A 13,311-nucleotide genomic window follows, 5' to 3' on the forward strand; every position below is an offset into this window, starting at 1 on the left:
CACCCAGCTTTGGATGTCTGTAGGGTGTCAATGCTATAAGTAACTGTACAAACCGCAACAAGACGCCGTAAATATTTGCTTAGGAGTACACACACATGCTGACATCTTTAGTTATATAATCTTGAGAAGACAACCATGTTCCTTTTTAAGACCCACTATTCGGTGCTGGCAGTCTAGGGAGCTATTGTCCTGGCTCCCTTGACTGCCAGCACCGAAGGTCAATAAAAGAACACCTACCTTTTTTTACAGTGGAAACATAAGGAATTCTGTCCGGATTCATGTGCGAAAAGTCTGTAAAAACCAAAAGCGTAAATCTTCTCTATACTATAGTACAAGCCTAGTAACAGCTGGCACGTTTGAGCTTTCTCTCATCTCACCATGTCTATAAACACAAGTTAAAAGGAAAAGATGATGCAGTGGGGTTGGAATTTAATACCTGTAAAATGTCAAAAGAAGACGAGGCAACGTCAGGGATCCTCGGTGTGCAATGTACCATTCACTTCCGGCATCTGAAAAGAACATGAAATCTCCATTTCGCAATGACTGGCATGTTCTGGCATGCACCGGTGCACACGCAAGTGAAATTCGTCCTTACCATTCTGACATAAGCCGTGGAAAATAATCGTCGCCCCAGCCTACTTCAGGGTGCCGGGTTTGCCCATGTGGACAGAGATCTGCCCTCCTCAAACTTTGTTTCAGAGGTAAAGACAAGTGTAACAATTTAAGCCTTCTCATGCACGTGCTTCACATGCCCTCATCAGTGAAATGTGCCAAAAGCAGTCAGATGTTTTTAATTGTTTGTCTGGTGTCATACAAACAGGTGTTTGTGAATCTGACTTCAGAGGAGGGGGCTGACAAACACAGGCTATGTTGTTGCATGTAAATGTTGGCAAACTATTTTGCTTCTTGCGGCTTAGTCTATGCTTGGCTGGCCGAACCAGTAAATTTGAACCCCGGTGGTCTGTGGTACTTTCAATTAATTTGTTACACACTTCCAATACTTCGTTCAATGAACTGGATTGTCTAAAACATAAATGGGTCGTAATATTTTCATTTATTTATGTAGCTCACATTTTAGAATTCAGTTGCTTCTTGGTGCGTCTGAAGGAACTGAACTGGATAGCCCGGCAGGTGCGTCGGGGTTACAAATAGAAACTGGCGAGCCAACATATTAACTGGAGAACGGAGCCAGAACCGGTCCAAAGGTCTGCTTGGATCTTACAGCCTGTGCACGAGCCGAGTCCTGAAATGTTTGTTATGTAAATCAGACCAAACATAACGTAAACATAACATAAAGCACCTACAAAATCCAAAAGTGTGTTTCTTTAGCATGTGGAGACTTTGACAATAATAAGTCACATTATAGCAATGCACTGAGAAGTAGTTTATTCAAAGTGAACAGATTATTAAAGAGTAACATTCCTTATGTTAAGGTTTTGTTTTTACTTCTTAGTGCGCCTTTCAACTGTTCTAATATAGTGTGAACTTGACCCTAATGTATTGTAATGCTTACATAAGCACGTTTTACATTATACAAGGTAACCATTAATAGGAATGGAGAAATTAATTGATATGCCCAGAATCACAGAATGTAAATCCAAGACTTGAACCCTGTTCCCCAGGCCAAAAGTGGATAGCTCTGACCCTAACGCCCTCTCCAGGGCACAGAGAGGGAGGGAGACAGAAGCTCAGTTTGTTAAGGGCTTGAGGTTCCAAAGGGACCTTGGTTGAGCAAGAGCCATGCTTCAGGCTCAGGTCTGTCTCGAGCTTTCAGTGGCTCACCCATCTCTAGTTACACATCAGCCCATGCAAACAGGCCAGCAGGAGGCCATAACTGGAATGAGTCATGCAGGATGACTGGTTAATGGCAGCCCACCCTGCTCTGAAGAAACCCCCATCCTGCAGCCTATGGGGCAAATAACAGTGGCAATTTGCTTATCTCTGCAGTAGTTACAATGATCTCTACAGCTTTACACAAAGACCACAGCATTAACTCCATCGGGTGGCAGGGGTGTCCTGTTTACAATGCCTATCCCCAGTCTTGAAATAAAAAACATAGCATTTTCAGTCGGGGGGCTTGTTGGCCTGGCAAATGTAGAGTGTGCCTGAATTGTGGCTGTGGTTTGTGCTTCAGGACTGCAGACAGCAGGTCATGCAACCATGAAGTGAGACTTTGGAACTTTGGGGGGAAGAGTCAGCGGTATACTTCAGATTGCACACTTATGGCTTTTTGGGGAAACTCCACATCTGCAGGACCAGACCATGAGGCAAACAGTGGTCATCAGACCTTAGGGGTTCAACCAACAATTTCTATTGCTTGCACGCTGGTGTTGATAATAAGTTTCACATGCGTTGGCTCAGATGCATGCCAGGATTATGCGCTAGAAATTTTGGAATTTTGAGCATTACATTCTTTTTCCACTCCTGCAAGTCCACAGACTAACATACCCAGTCATCGAATCTGACCTCTGGACTTCAGATTTTGTCCCCAGATTTCGAAAAAATTAAATGTTGAAAGATATACACGTTTTTTAGCAATAGCTATTTCATAGAGTGAGGTACACAGTACAAAATATTATGTGTGGCATATGAAGAATCACCTTACAAACCTCTGAAAGTATTTTTTTATGAGACCCAAGTTCCTGAAGATTTGTAGAGGTCTGGGATTGCTAAGGAGAGATGGTGGTAGTAAAATAGTAACTCATACTCTGGTGGGATCCTCTATACATTGATCAAAGCACTGCGGCTGTAAGCAGCCTACTTATTGACCATGACCACCAAACTCAGACCATGGGTAGTGGCATTTGCAGCACTAAGAGTCCATCAAACAAAAGCCACAACAATTAAGGCACATTCCACATTTAATACAACAGTCTACTGTGATCCGAATGCGGCTTATAAGTCTACAGTAAAACTGACACAGCAATTGATTTTTCGAAACCACCCAACTAAAATATTTCAGTCTTCGGAAGCAATAGCTAATGTCACTTGACCATCCACTCAATCACATCAAATATAGCCTCTGGCACAATATGTTTGCTTATAGGGGCCACCCAGTGCTCACCATGTATGCACTCCATTGGCAACCACATGCAACAGCCCAAAAAACAATCCACCACCAAAGGACCATACTCCTGCAGTTGTCTTATGTTCACTAAACAGACCACAATCACCTGCATTACCTAATCTTGTCACCTAAATATTGAATGTAAGCAGCCCAGGCTGAATTTTCTAATATGGCCAACCAAATATGCATCTCCAGTGTCCTCACTTGCTAGACCACTCCTCTAATACTGGACTACAGCTTCACTTTGAATGTGCCACACCGTTCTTTTAAAACAGTCCACAGCCACACTTAAAAAACCAGATGGGACCATAGCTACGTCAACCAACCAAACATAGCCACAAACAGCCACAGTGATCGGTCCACACACCACTCCTCCAACTGAGAACCAGAATCAAAAGTTTTCATCCTCTTTCTAGAATACTTGACTCAGGGAAGGAATTTGATACATCTAGAACTATGAGTCTTTTACGTCGTGTTCAACACCATAATCAAACAGATCTGGGCCACATGAACCTCCATGTGCACCATGAAAATGATTTGTATTCTGTTGTTTGCATCTAAAATATGTAGAGGGTGTCCTAATGAGAATGGCAGGCAATGCACAGAATAACTAAACTTCTATATTACATCAGGTGATTTGATTACGAAACGAAGACCAATGTAAAGGAGGGAAGATATACGACCTGAAGATGAGAACTATACATTCAAATTGCGTTCATAAAACATCAATTGGGTGTATGGAAAATGTGTTGACGTCCTTACTCAATTGGTTCTCTGTCTGGCCAGGTCAATCAGAGACTTCCCACAAAGACTAAAAAGAAAAATGAATTGCATTGACCAATATGAAACAGACGTTTCTGGGATTTAGTGCAAAAACATTTTTTCAGCGCAGCTGGTTAGAAAATCACTGGAGCATTGTAAACATCGAGGAAGGCAAATCGAGTTCTGTTTCTGATTGTTAGTGCTGCGAGAATAGCTGGGGATGCTACTTTGCAAGGCTCTGAATGGTTCTGGTCCAAAAAGAAGCCTTGTGTTTAATTTTCACAGCCCTGCTCAGGAAACTGAAAAAGGAACGTTTTGGCCTTCAGGGAAAAAAGGTGCTTCTCGTTTTTTTTTAATTTTTAACTCTGGAAAGAAATTGATGTTTGTGCTTAAATTTTGTTAGGCTTTTCAAGAGCTGAAAGAATGAGCCCAGCGACACTTCGACAATCTTAGATGATAACATAGGTGCAAGCACTTAAAATTTGTTTTTTTTTGCAGAGCCTGCTGATCGTGCTTGCAAATACAAAGTCTGGGGATAGGAATGAATGTTTGATTGGTTACACATTCCATTCATCATTTGTGTTTGTTTGCTTTTGTTACCATAAGTGTGCCAGGTATGCCCAGAAGTGGGTCCCAGGCTCACTATGCCACTGGATTCAAGCTAGCCTGGCTGATGAAGGGTGATACCCTGAAACCGGTCTCAGGATGCTTGTTTAAGGTCCAGGGAGTACCTGGCTTGGCAGTTCGGGCTGGACTGTTCCCATGGGGAACAGGGTAAAGACTGATTTTCATATGGCCGGGTCCATACTGGGATGGTATGGTGAGCAAAAGAACAATGGATAAAACCCATATCTTTGACTGGGGTGAGTGTTTGAGAAGCTTCAGCACTTGGGCCACCATCCTTTTGTGTTGCCAAATCCAAAGTCAGCCTAGCCTTGATTCCACCACCGTACTCTTCCTTTCTCTTTATCACCCTCTTGCATGTTCTTTTTCATCCCTCCTTTATCCTTGGTCACTATTTTTTTCTCTTTCTCTTCTATTTTCTTGCTCCCTTTTCCCCCATTTCCCTTGTGCTCTTAGTCAAAGCCTGCTGATGAAATGTAAGCTCCAGTCCATAAAAAATACTGTCCACTACTTGCAACCATTGGCACCAACTAAGCGCTTCAAATAAGTGTCTGGAGTGGAGGAATGCCTCAGTAGCCTTCAACAGTGGCTTCATGTCCAGATGTATTTACCGTGAAGAACCCATGAGACATCAGTGGAGAGACGGAAGTCCTTCATGTTGGAGCTGAAGGATGAGCCCTTGCGATCTCTGCTAATGCTGATTGGTTGTATTCTCAGGTGGAGCTGATGAGGAGGAGATTGGGTAAAGACCTTTTCTGTACTTTGTGACTCTCTTTAGGACTAAAGCTCAGAACAACTCAGGAAGTCCATAAAATGTCCCATAATTTTTGTTGGATTCGGAAACGGCTCCTTCTTCACTCCTGCAGTGGAAATATCCTGCCTTCCAAAGAATTGGCTCCCATACGCTGGAACCCTATGGGCAGCAGGGCATCTTAAATGGTCATTTAGAAGCCCTGCAGGGAAATTAGTAAAGTGGCAAACAATGATGTTCTAGTAATGATGATGAAAAAGCGACAAGTCTTCCCTGCCAGACTGTCTGTACGACATACCTAAGGCATATCTCCTGTCCCTCCTTACAGCCATTCTCAGGCTAAGACATAAGTGAAGCACAAACCCATGGGCATAAGACACCAGTGGCACAGATAAGTGTGGCTTCAAGGGAGAGAGTACACAGGGCAAGCACTTTCACCTTCCTTATCTTTAGCCATGCATCACAAGAAAATAATCAAGATATTTCTTTATTCCAGCAACACAACAGTACAATGACAAAGCTGGTTAACATTCCGTTATAGAAAAACTAAGGGCATAAAAGCAGAAGCAGAGACCCATTGCCACTAAATTGAAAAAATAAATAAAACATAAAAATAAATTCTGGGTGCACTTGTGGGCGATTGCATAGCGGTCTTAAATCTCCTCATAACGGATACACATGTACTGCTGCCAATTGAAGCATAAAAATCATGAATTTTAATTGAGTATACAGATCTGCTTTCACATTACCACATTTTTTTCTCATCCTGTTTCAGCAAATCTGAAGTCGACATTTATATTTGGATTGCCTTTGGGCTCTTTTGGAAATCTGCATGCGAATTGACAAGATAACATAAGCACACTTAGAGAACGTGTGTGCTATTAGCACAAACACAACTGCCAGGCCTTTTCGACATGTCCTGGGGCAATAAGTGATTACGGTGCAATATCTGTAGAGACTGCTGTTGTTTACTTCTAGTGTCCCAGTGCCTTGGTACCATTGCACTGAAAAAATATAGTCAAGACTTGACTCACCATTGCCACCTTGTTGCAGCAGTCAAGGCGTATAGTAGGAGATGATGTAGGTCTAAGTCCACAAGCAGTGTGACACTACAACCACAATTGAGATCAATGTCCATTCAGTAGCATTTGTTTTATATAAACTGTGACTTTTTTATAATCAGAAAAGGTGTGGAAATTCAGTGTCCCGAGGTCTTAGGAAGCCATGCTATATGAAAAAATATGCAGGGTAGGTAAAAGGCAAGATAGGACTCTGTCTTACAACTGACTACAAAGAGAATGAAACTGACAACACCTACCCTGAAATCCACAACAAAGCCACCTGTTCTGTGTAATTGTCATTGATTCGGTCGTTTATGATGTTGTGTGAGGTGTCATCAGGGATGTCACTGATAATACTATTTATGATGTCATGAATAGAGTGTGTTATGAGAAGGAACTAAGGGTGCATACATCCCTGAACATGTGACTTTGGAGGTTTTAGATTGTGACAGTAATGTCCGTCTAATGGATGTTGTTTCGTGAAATTGCTTTGGTTTATGTAATAATAGTGTGACATTTCTGCTTGGCAGATAACTTTACTATCCACCAGCTAAAGGTTCTGTTGAGAATTTCTTTAATTGCTTAATGATATATTTAAGGGCTCTGTTTTCCAACCCTAGACCACGGCCAACTACGGTAATTTGGTCATGGGACACGAAGTAACCCTCAAATGCAGATCTATGTTCAGAATACATGGTTTACAAGTACAGATGAGTAACACAACGCTATGTCAGGTATTTGCTTTTCATGTTCTGGCAAAGAGTAATACCAGAGCGGGTATAATCCCTACTCAATTACCGCATGTCTCTGTAAATCAGAAAAGCCTTAGCTACGCCCGAAAATGTCACCCTCCTATTCCTCGCTGACAGTCGGCTTAAGTCCACAAATAAAATGCTGCTGTGCTGACAGGAACGCATATGACCATGGGTAGAGCACATGGAACCACTAGGTGAGTGCAGCAGTGGAAGACCACTGTGTTGCCCCACCGCATTCCATTTTGAGCGTTTGTTGCGCCAACAGATACTAGGAGTGGGTGAAACATTCTGCTAAAGGTGAAAGACGCAAAATCTCCTGGCAGGAGAGATTTCACCCAGAGAAGAGATTTGTCACTATTTCACAATTTTTTTCTGCTGAGCAGATTTTGCAAACTGAAGTATACAAAAAAATGATATATGGAATGCTTGAATTAATCTCAGCCACTGGTAATTACTGGGGGCCGCATCCCAATCCATCATTATTTTGCACACCATGTCACCTCAGTTTGACCCTGCTATAGGCAAATCAGTCTTGACCCTGCTCCAATCAGAACAACGCAAACTGCCAAGCCAGGTCCTCCATGAACCAAAATACAAGCAACCTAGGACCGGTTTCACCCTAGTTATGGGCTCATCAGCTGGGTGCAACTTGACTCCAATGGCACAGTGTGCACGGGACCCATGTCTGGGCATACCAGTCATATTTAGGGTGACAAACTAAAGTGATGTGTGGCATGCTTGAATTAATCTCAGCCACTGGTAACTACCCAGGCTGCATCTAAATCCATTGTTATTTTGCACAGCATGTCACCTCTTTTTTGACCCAGCTATATACAAATCAGTCTTTACCCTGCTCCAGTCGGAACAGTCCAGCCGGAACTGCCAAGCCAGGTTCTCCCTGGACCAGAACACAGGCAACCCAGGACTGGGTTTGCCCTAGTTATGGGCTCATTAGCCAAGTACAGCTTGGCTTCAGTGACACAGTGTGCACAGGACCCAAGTCTCAGCATAATACGCTTAACACTGAGGGTGACTAGTTTATAGTATACAAAAAAGTAATGGATAGAATGTTTAAATTAATCTCTGACCACATCCCAATCCATAGTTAAATTGCACACCCACTCACCTCAGTTGGACCAGCTACGTGCAAATCAGTCTTGACCCTGCTCCAATCAGAACGGTCCAGCCCGAACTGCCAAGCCAGGTCCTTCCTCATCTGGAACACAAGCATCCCAGGACCAGTTTTACCCTAGTTATGAGCTTATAAGCCAGGAACAGCTTGGCTCCAGTGACCCACTATACATGGAACCCACGTCTGGGCATACCTGTCCCACTTAGTGCAAGAAACTAAAGTATACAAAAAAGTAATGGATGGAAGGCTTGCAGATTTTGCAGACTTTCCTCAAACCCACTTCTATGCAAACCATGGATAATCGCCATTGAACTCTACAAACAACAAGTAGGCAAAATTTGATGGATGCAAAAAAACGCAGTAAGTCATATCTATTCTATTCCGTGTGTGGTGATCATGACTATCATGGCCCACCTGAATTCCAGTGAAAAGGTAAAATATCGGGAAAAGTAGAACAGTGTATTAGCATGGAATGCATTCTACACAAACCCCACCCACACTTGCTCCTGCCAAAATTGAAAAATAAAAAAATAACCACATTCAAGTAGCATATGTCAAGAAAACAAAAGATAAAACCAGAACCACATATAACTGCAGCACCAAAGATAAAGACAGATCATTTGGTTGATACTCACCTCAAGACTAATAACTTCACATTTGTCTCAAAAAGCAGTGTCAAATAACCTATTCACAAAATGTCCTTCTGTATGACACCAATGAAAAAACTCACATCGTACCACGTGCACCAACAAGTCAGAAGGGAAATATGATAAATTACAAGGCAAAGCAATGGAAAACCTTTTTTTTTTAAAGAACATTCTGTAGTCTTGTTTTAACTTGCTACCATCTCATTGCATTACCAACTCACAGTACTCTCAACGAAAATCTTCTAATTTCATTTGTATTAAAACACATAGGGGGTCATTATGACCCCGGCGGACGACATTAATATGGAGGAAAGTACCACCAACAGGCTGGCTGTACTTTTCTCCATATTAAGACATTGGCGGTTTGGCTCAAACCAAACCGCCAATGTACCACACCGACCGCCACAGCGGTAACGACCGCCAGGCTGGAGACTTCAGTCTCCAGCCCGGCGGCCGTCACTTGCCCACCTGCGGGATTATGACCCCACCTTCCGCCATGGTTTTCTTGGCAACATTACCGCCAAGAAAACCATGGCGGTAGGCACTATCAGTGACAGGGAATCCCTTCCCTGTCACTGATAGGGTCTTCCCCGCCCCCTTCCCCAGTTTTCCCCCCACCCCCTCTCCGCAGACCCTACCAACTACATACTCGCACCTTCATGCACACATGCATACACACACTCATACCCACAATCATCCACGCATGCATACATCCATTCACACACACATCCACACACACTGACATACATACAAGCAGACATGCATTCACACAACACAACATACACGCACTCACACATCCATACATGCACACACATACAACACGCATCACAAACCTGCATACACGCACACACAGACATAAACACACACCCCCACACACACACAACACCCTCTACCCCCCTCCCGTGTTGGAGCACCCGAATTACCTGATGTCAGGGGGTCCTCCAGCAGGAGGCGGCATGGGGCGCTGCTGCCAGCAGCAGCGTACGCCAGCAGTACACAGCCAGGCCATATCATGGGTCATGATACGGTCTGCGGTGGTCTACTGGTGTGGCGCTGCTGCTGGCAGCAGCGCCACCTTACTGCCATTCATCAGCATGACCACAGCCTGATATCTGCTAACCTTCTGGTGGAAATCCAACTATGGTAATAATATGGCGGACGGCTGGTAGCCGTGGCGATGGTCTTTTGGCACTCGTCACAGTGGCGGTAGGAGGTTTTACCATCGGGGTTGTAATGTACCCCATAATGGGTTACCGTGTATTTTGGTGATAAAATGACAGCTTGAGGTTCTGGTGACATGCACAAAACACTAGCTAGTTTGGCCATATGTAAGCATAAACTAATTACAGCGAGAATACAGTTACTTCTGCAACTCATGTTCTTTGTCAGAGATGAGCCACGACTGACATTATAGGGTAATTTTCGACAAGCAGGTCCACCGCCAGTTTCTTTGGCTGTCATGCTGTTATGAGGCCAATAGCATCCATGTCTTTGAGAACACCCACTGGCTGAGATTATGTGTAGACAAGAAGTTGTTTTCTCAGAGCTGGACCTCCTCAGAACATGGAGGGAGCAATTTTGTCCCCTCTCATGCCGGATGAGCTGCTTGGGATACGGTGAGGGCAGCCCAGCAATGCTATTGGCTGACGATCCTTTGGGCTCTTGAATAATAATTTTCAGATGGGCCCTGCAGGGTACTATTGAAGATCTTATCACAGTTCTCAGTCTGCAAAAGGTTGAAACTGGAGAGCTCAAGTTGTGCGGAAATCTCCCAAATCCTAATAATTTATTTATGGAGATGGGACATGAGTACAAATAAACAACGGAAAAACAAGCATATGACTTCAGTCAAAGGGTCTCCTGCAACATCTGGAGTTTCAACTTTGGCTTCTGGGCCTAGCATTCCTGTTTACACTTTTCTAACAGGCAGTCATTTTTTACTACGTTTTGAATCCTACTGTTTTGGCCAGTTAATGCTAAAATACATACCAAGCTCACTGCATGTCACAAGAAGTATCTAGGTGCTATGGGAACTGAAAATTGCCCTTACTGTGACTGGACATAATGGGGGTCATTCCGACCCTGGCGGTCCATGACCGCCAGGGCCGGGGACCATGGAAGCTTCCTGGGCTATTCTGACCACGGCGGTAAAGCCGCGGTCAGAAAAGGGGAACCGGCGGTTTCCCGCCGGTTTTCCCCTGGCCCAGGGAATCCTCCATGGTGGCGCTGCTTGCAGCGCCGCCATGGGGATTCCGACCCCCTTCCCGCCAGCCTGTTTCTGGCGGTTTTCACCGCCAGAACCAGGATGGCGGGAACGGGTGTCGTGGGGCCCCTGGTGGCCCCTGCACTGCCCATGCCACTGGCATGGGCAGTGCAGGGGCCCCCTCACAGGGCCCCATACAGATTTTCACTGTCTGCTTTGCAGACAGTGAAAATCGCGAAGGGTGCCACTGCACCCGTCGCACCCCTGCAACTCCGCCGGCTCCATTCGGAGCCGGCTTCCTCGTTGCAGGGGCTTTACCGCTGGGCCGGCGGGCAGCCTTTTGGCGGTCGCCTGCCGGCCCAGCGGGAAAGTTGGAATGGCCGCCGCGGTCTTTTGACCGCAGGGCGGTCATTCGGCGGTAACAGCATGGCGGGCGGCGACCGCCGCCTGCCGCGGTCAGAATGACCGCCAATGTTTGCTATGAGGCACTGTACAAAAAAATGTGAAACTCCCTAACCCATAGGTAATCGTTTGTCGGTCGTAGTTAAACCGGCAGTACTTTCCAGGATAATGAGGCATACGTAGAAAGGTTCTCCACTAGTGCCCAGATCATATGGGCAATCACAGGGGCCCATAAACCATCATAGCAAGGTCCTTAATATTCCTGATTTTACTAGTGTGGGCAGTTAGCAGCTGACTATGCACAATGTGAGGAAGGACTGCTCTTTTGAGATCCTTGAACCGTGCACCTTTCACCAGCAAAAAACTGCCAAAATGTGTGAGTGAAAAAGTGCCCAATATGAAGTAAAAATCAAGGAGAATTGTTGCACGAACGCTGATTCCTGTAGTTACTCCCCATTGGTCAAAGTGAAACTTACAATACTACAGTAAAATCATACCCCCGAATTACATTACCATGGGTAATTCTCAGTCCACTATTACTGCTATGATGTGCCTGAAATAGTTGTGATGTGAGTGTAGACTTAACTGTCCTATGGACCTTACAAAGGCAGTATGAAGGCTTGTTTTTTTTTTCTACGTTGCCTCATTATGAGATGCACTTTATTTAGTGCAGAGATACCAGGTGGTCGCAATGTTCAATTTTGGCTGTTATCCCCACACCCAATAACAGGCATGACAAGTTATTCCATCCAAAATAACAAACAACGTGCGGACTGGGAATGAGAGTGCTTTTCCTCATTTTATTCCACCTTCTGCTTAACTAGCAATTTTCTACTGCATTTACCATTTGCTTTGAGCAGCTGGCAAATAACAGCTGAGGGAGAGTTGTGGGCTGTGAGTTTGGGAAGGGCACACAACTGTGGAGCAGTGTTGAGGAGTTAATATCTGTTCCCTGCTGATGCAGAAGGGTAATGGCGAGGACCAGGTGGGGATCGGGGAGTGTCTCTGGCCATTGATCATGTCTTGAAGTCTCACCAGGTGAAAATCTACAACCAGTGGTGTAACAAAGGCTCCCATAGCCCCTGTGGTGCGGGGGCCGAGCTTCAGGGGACCCCCTCAGCACCGTACCCTGTGCCCAGGCAGCAGGCCTTTGACGGGATCCAGGGGTGACGGGCCCCCCTTCAGGCACATTGTGGGGGCCCTCAGGTTTAGTTACACCACTGTCTACAACTGATAAAACCTGGGCCTGTGTTCAGGGTCCCAGAGTTACCTCATCCAGTGTTCGCAGGCCTGGTAGTCTTAGGCTCGGAAACACTTGTAGTTACCTGAAGCAATCTACCCTAACCCCTGGGGATATCATCTGTGCGACTCGTAAATCCCCTTTCCCATTATATCTGGTCCATACTACACTGAAGTCCCTTTATGCCGACTTTACTGCACCCGACAGCCTAGCCTTTACTGCCATGACTACTTACCACACATGATATAATGCTCGTTATTTACTACCCGCATGTATGTCAGATCAGTACAAACCAATAGTTCTATTCTTGTTTCATATTTCTCATATTTCAATCAATCAGGAATTTGTAAAGTGCACTACTCACACTTGAGGGTCTCAAGGCGTTCCTTCCAACACCAAACGGCTCTTCCTTTTCTTACCTCCAACAGGTCTACACAGTTTGCGATACCTTGTTTCTTCATAGTCATCACTGTCCCATGTTTTTGCCCACTCTGTTCCACCTGACAGTTCAAATAGAGTAATAATATCCACATATTTTCGTACAATCTTTACCACTCAGTTTTTCCTCCAGTGGTTCTTCTCAATGCTTAACATTCAACTGGTCAGTGGTGTCTATTCTGGCTTGCTGTTTCTTTCCAATTTCCCCTCATTAGCTTCGAGCCAGTCG

General features: G+C 44.8%; 1 protein-coding gene across 1 annotated transcript in view; it reads right to left on the reverse strand.

Annotated features, from left to right (window-relative positions):
* Positions 1-13,311, reverse strand: part of PLEKHG2 (pleckstrin homology and RhoGEF domain containing G2) — a 361,757-nt gene that overhangs the window by 237,864 nt on the left and 110,582 nt on the right. The gene's annotated exons all lie outside the window — the stretch shown is intronic.

Source organism: Pleurodeles waltl, chromosome 9 (assembly GCF_031143425.1).
Source record: "Pleurodeles waltl isolate 20211129_DDA chromosome 9, aPleWal1.hap1.20221129, whole genome shotgun sequence".
Classification (NCBI taxonomy): domain Eukaryota; kingdom Metazoa; phylum Chordata; class Amphibia; order Caudata; family Salamandridae; genus Pleurodeles; species Pleurodeles waltl.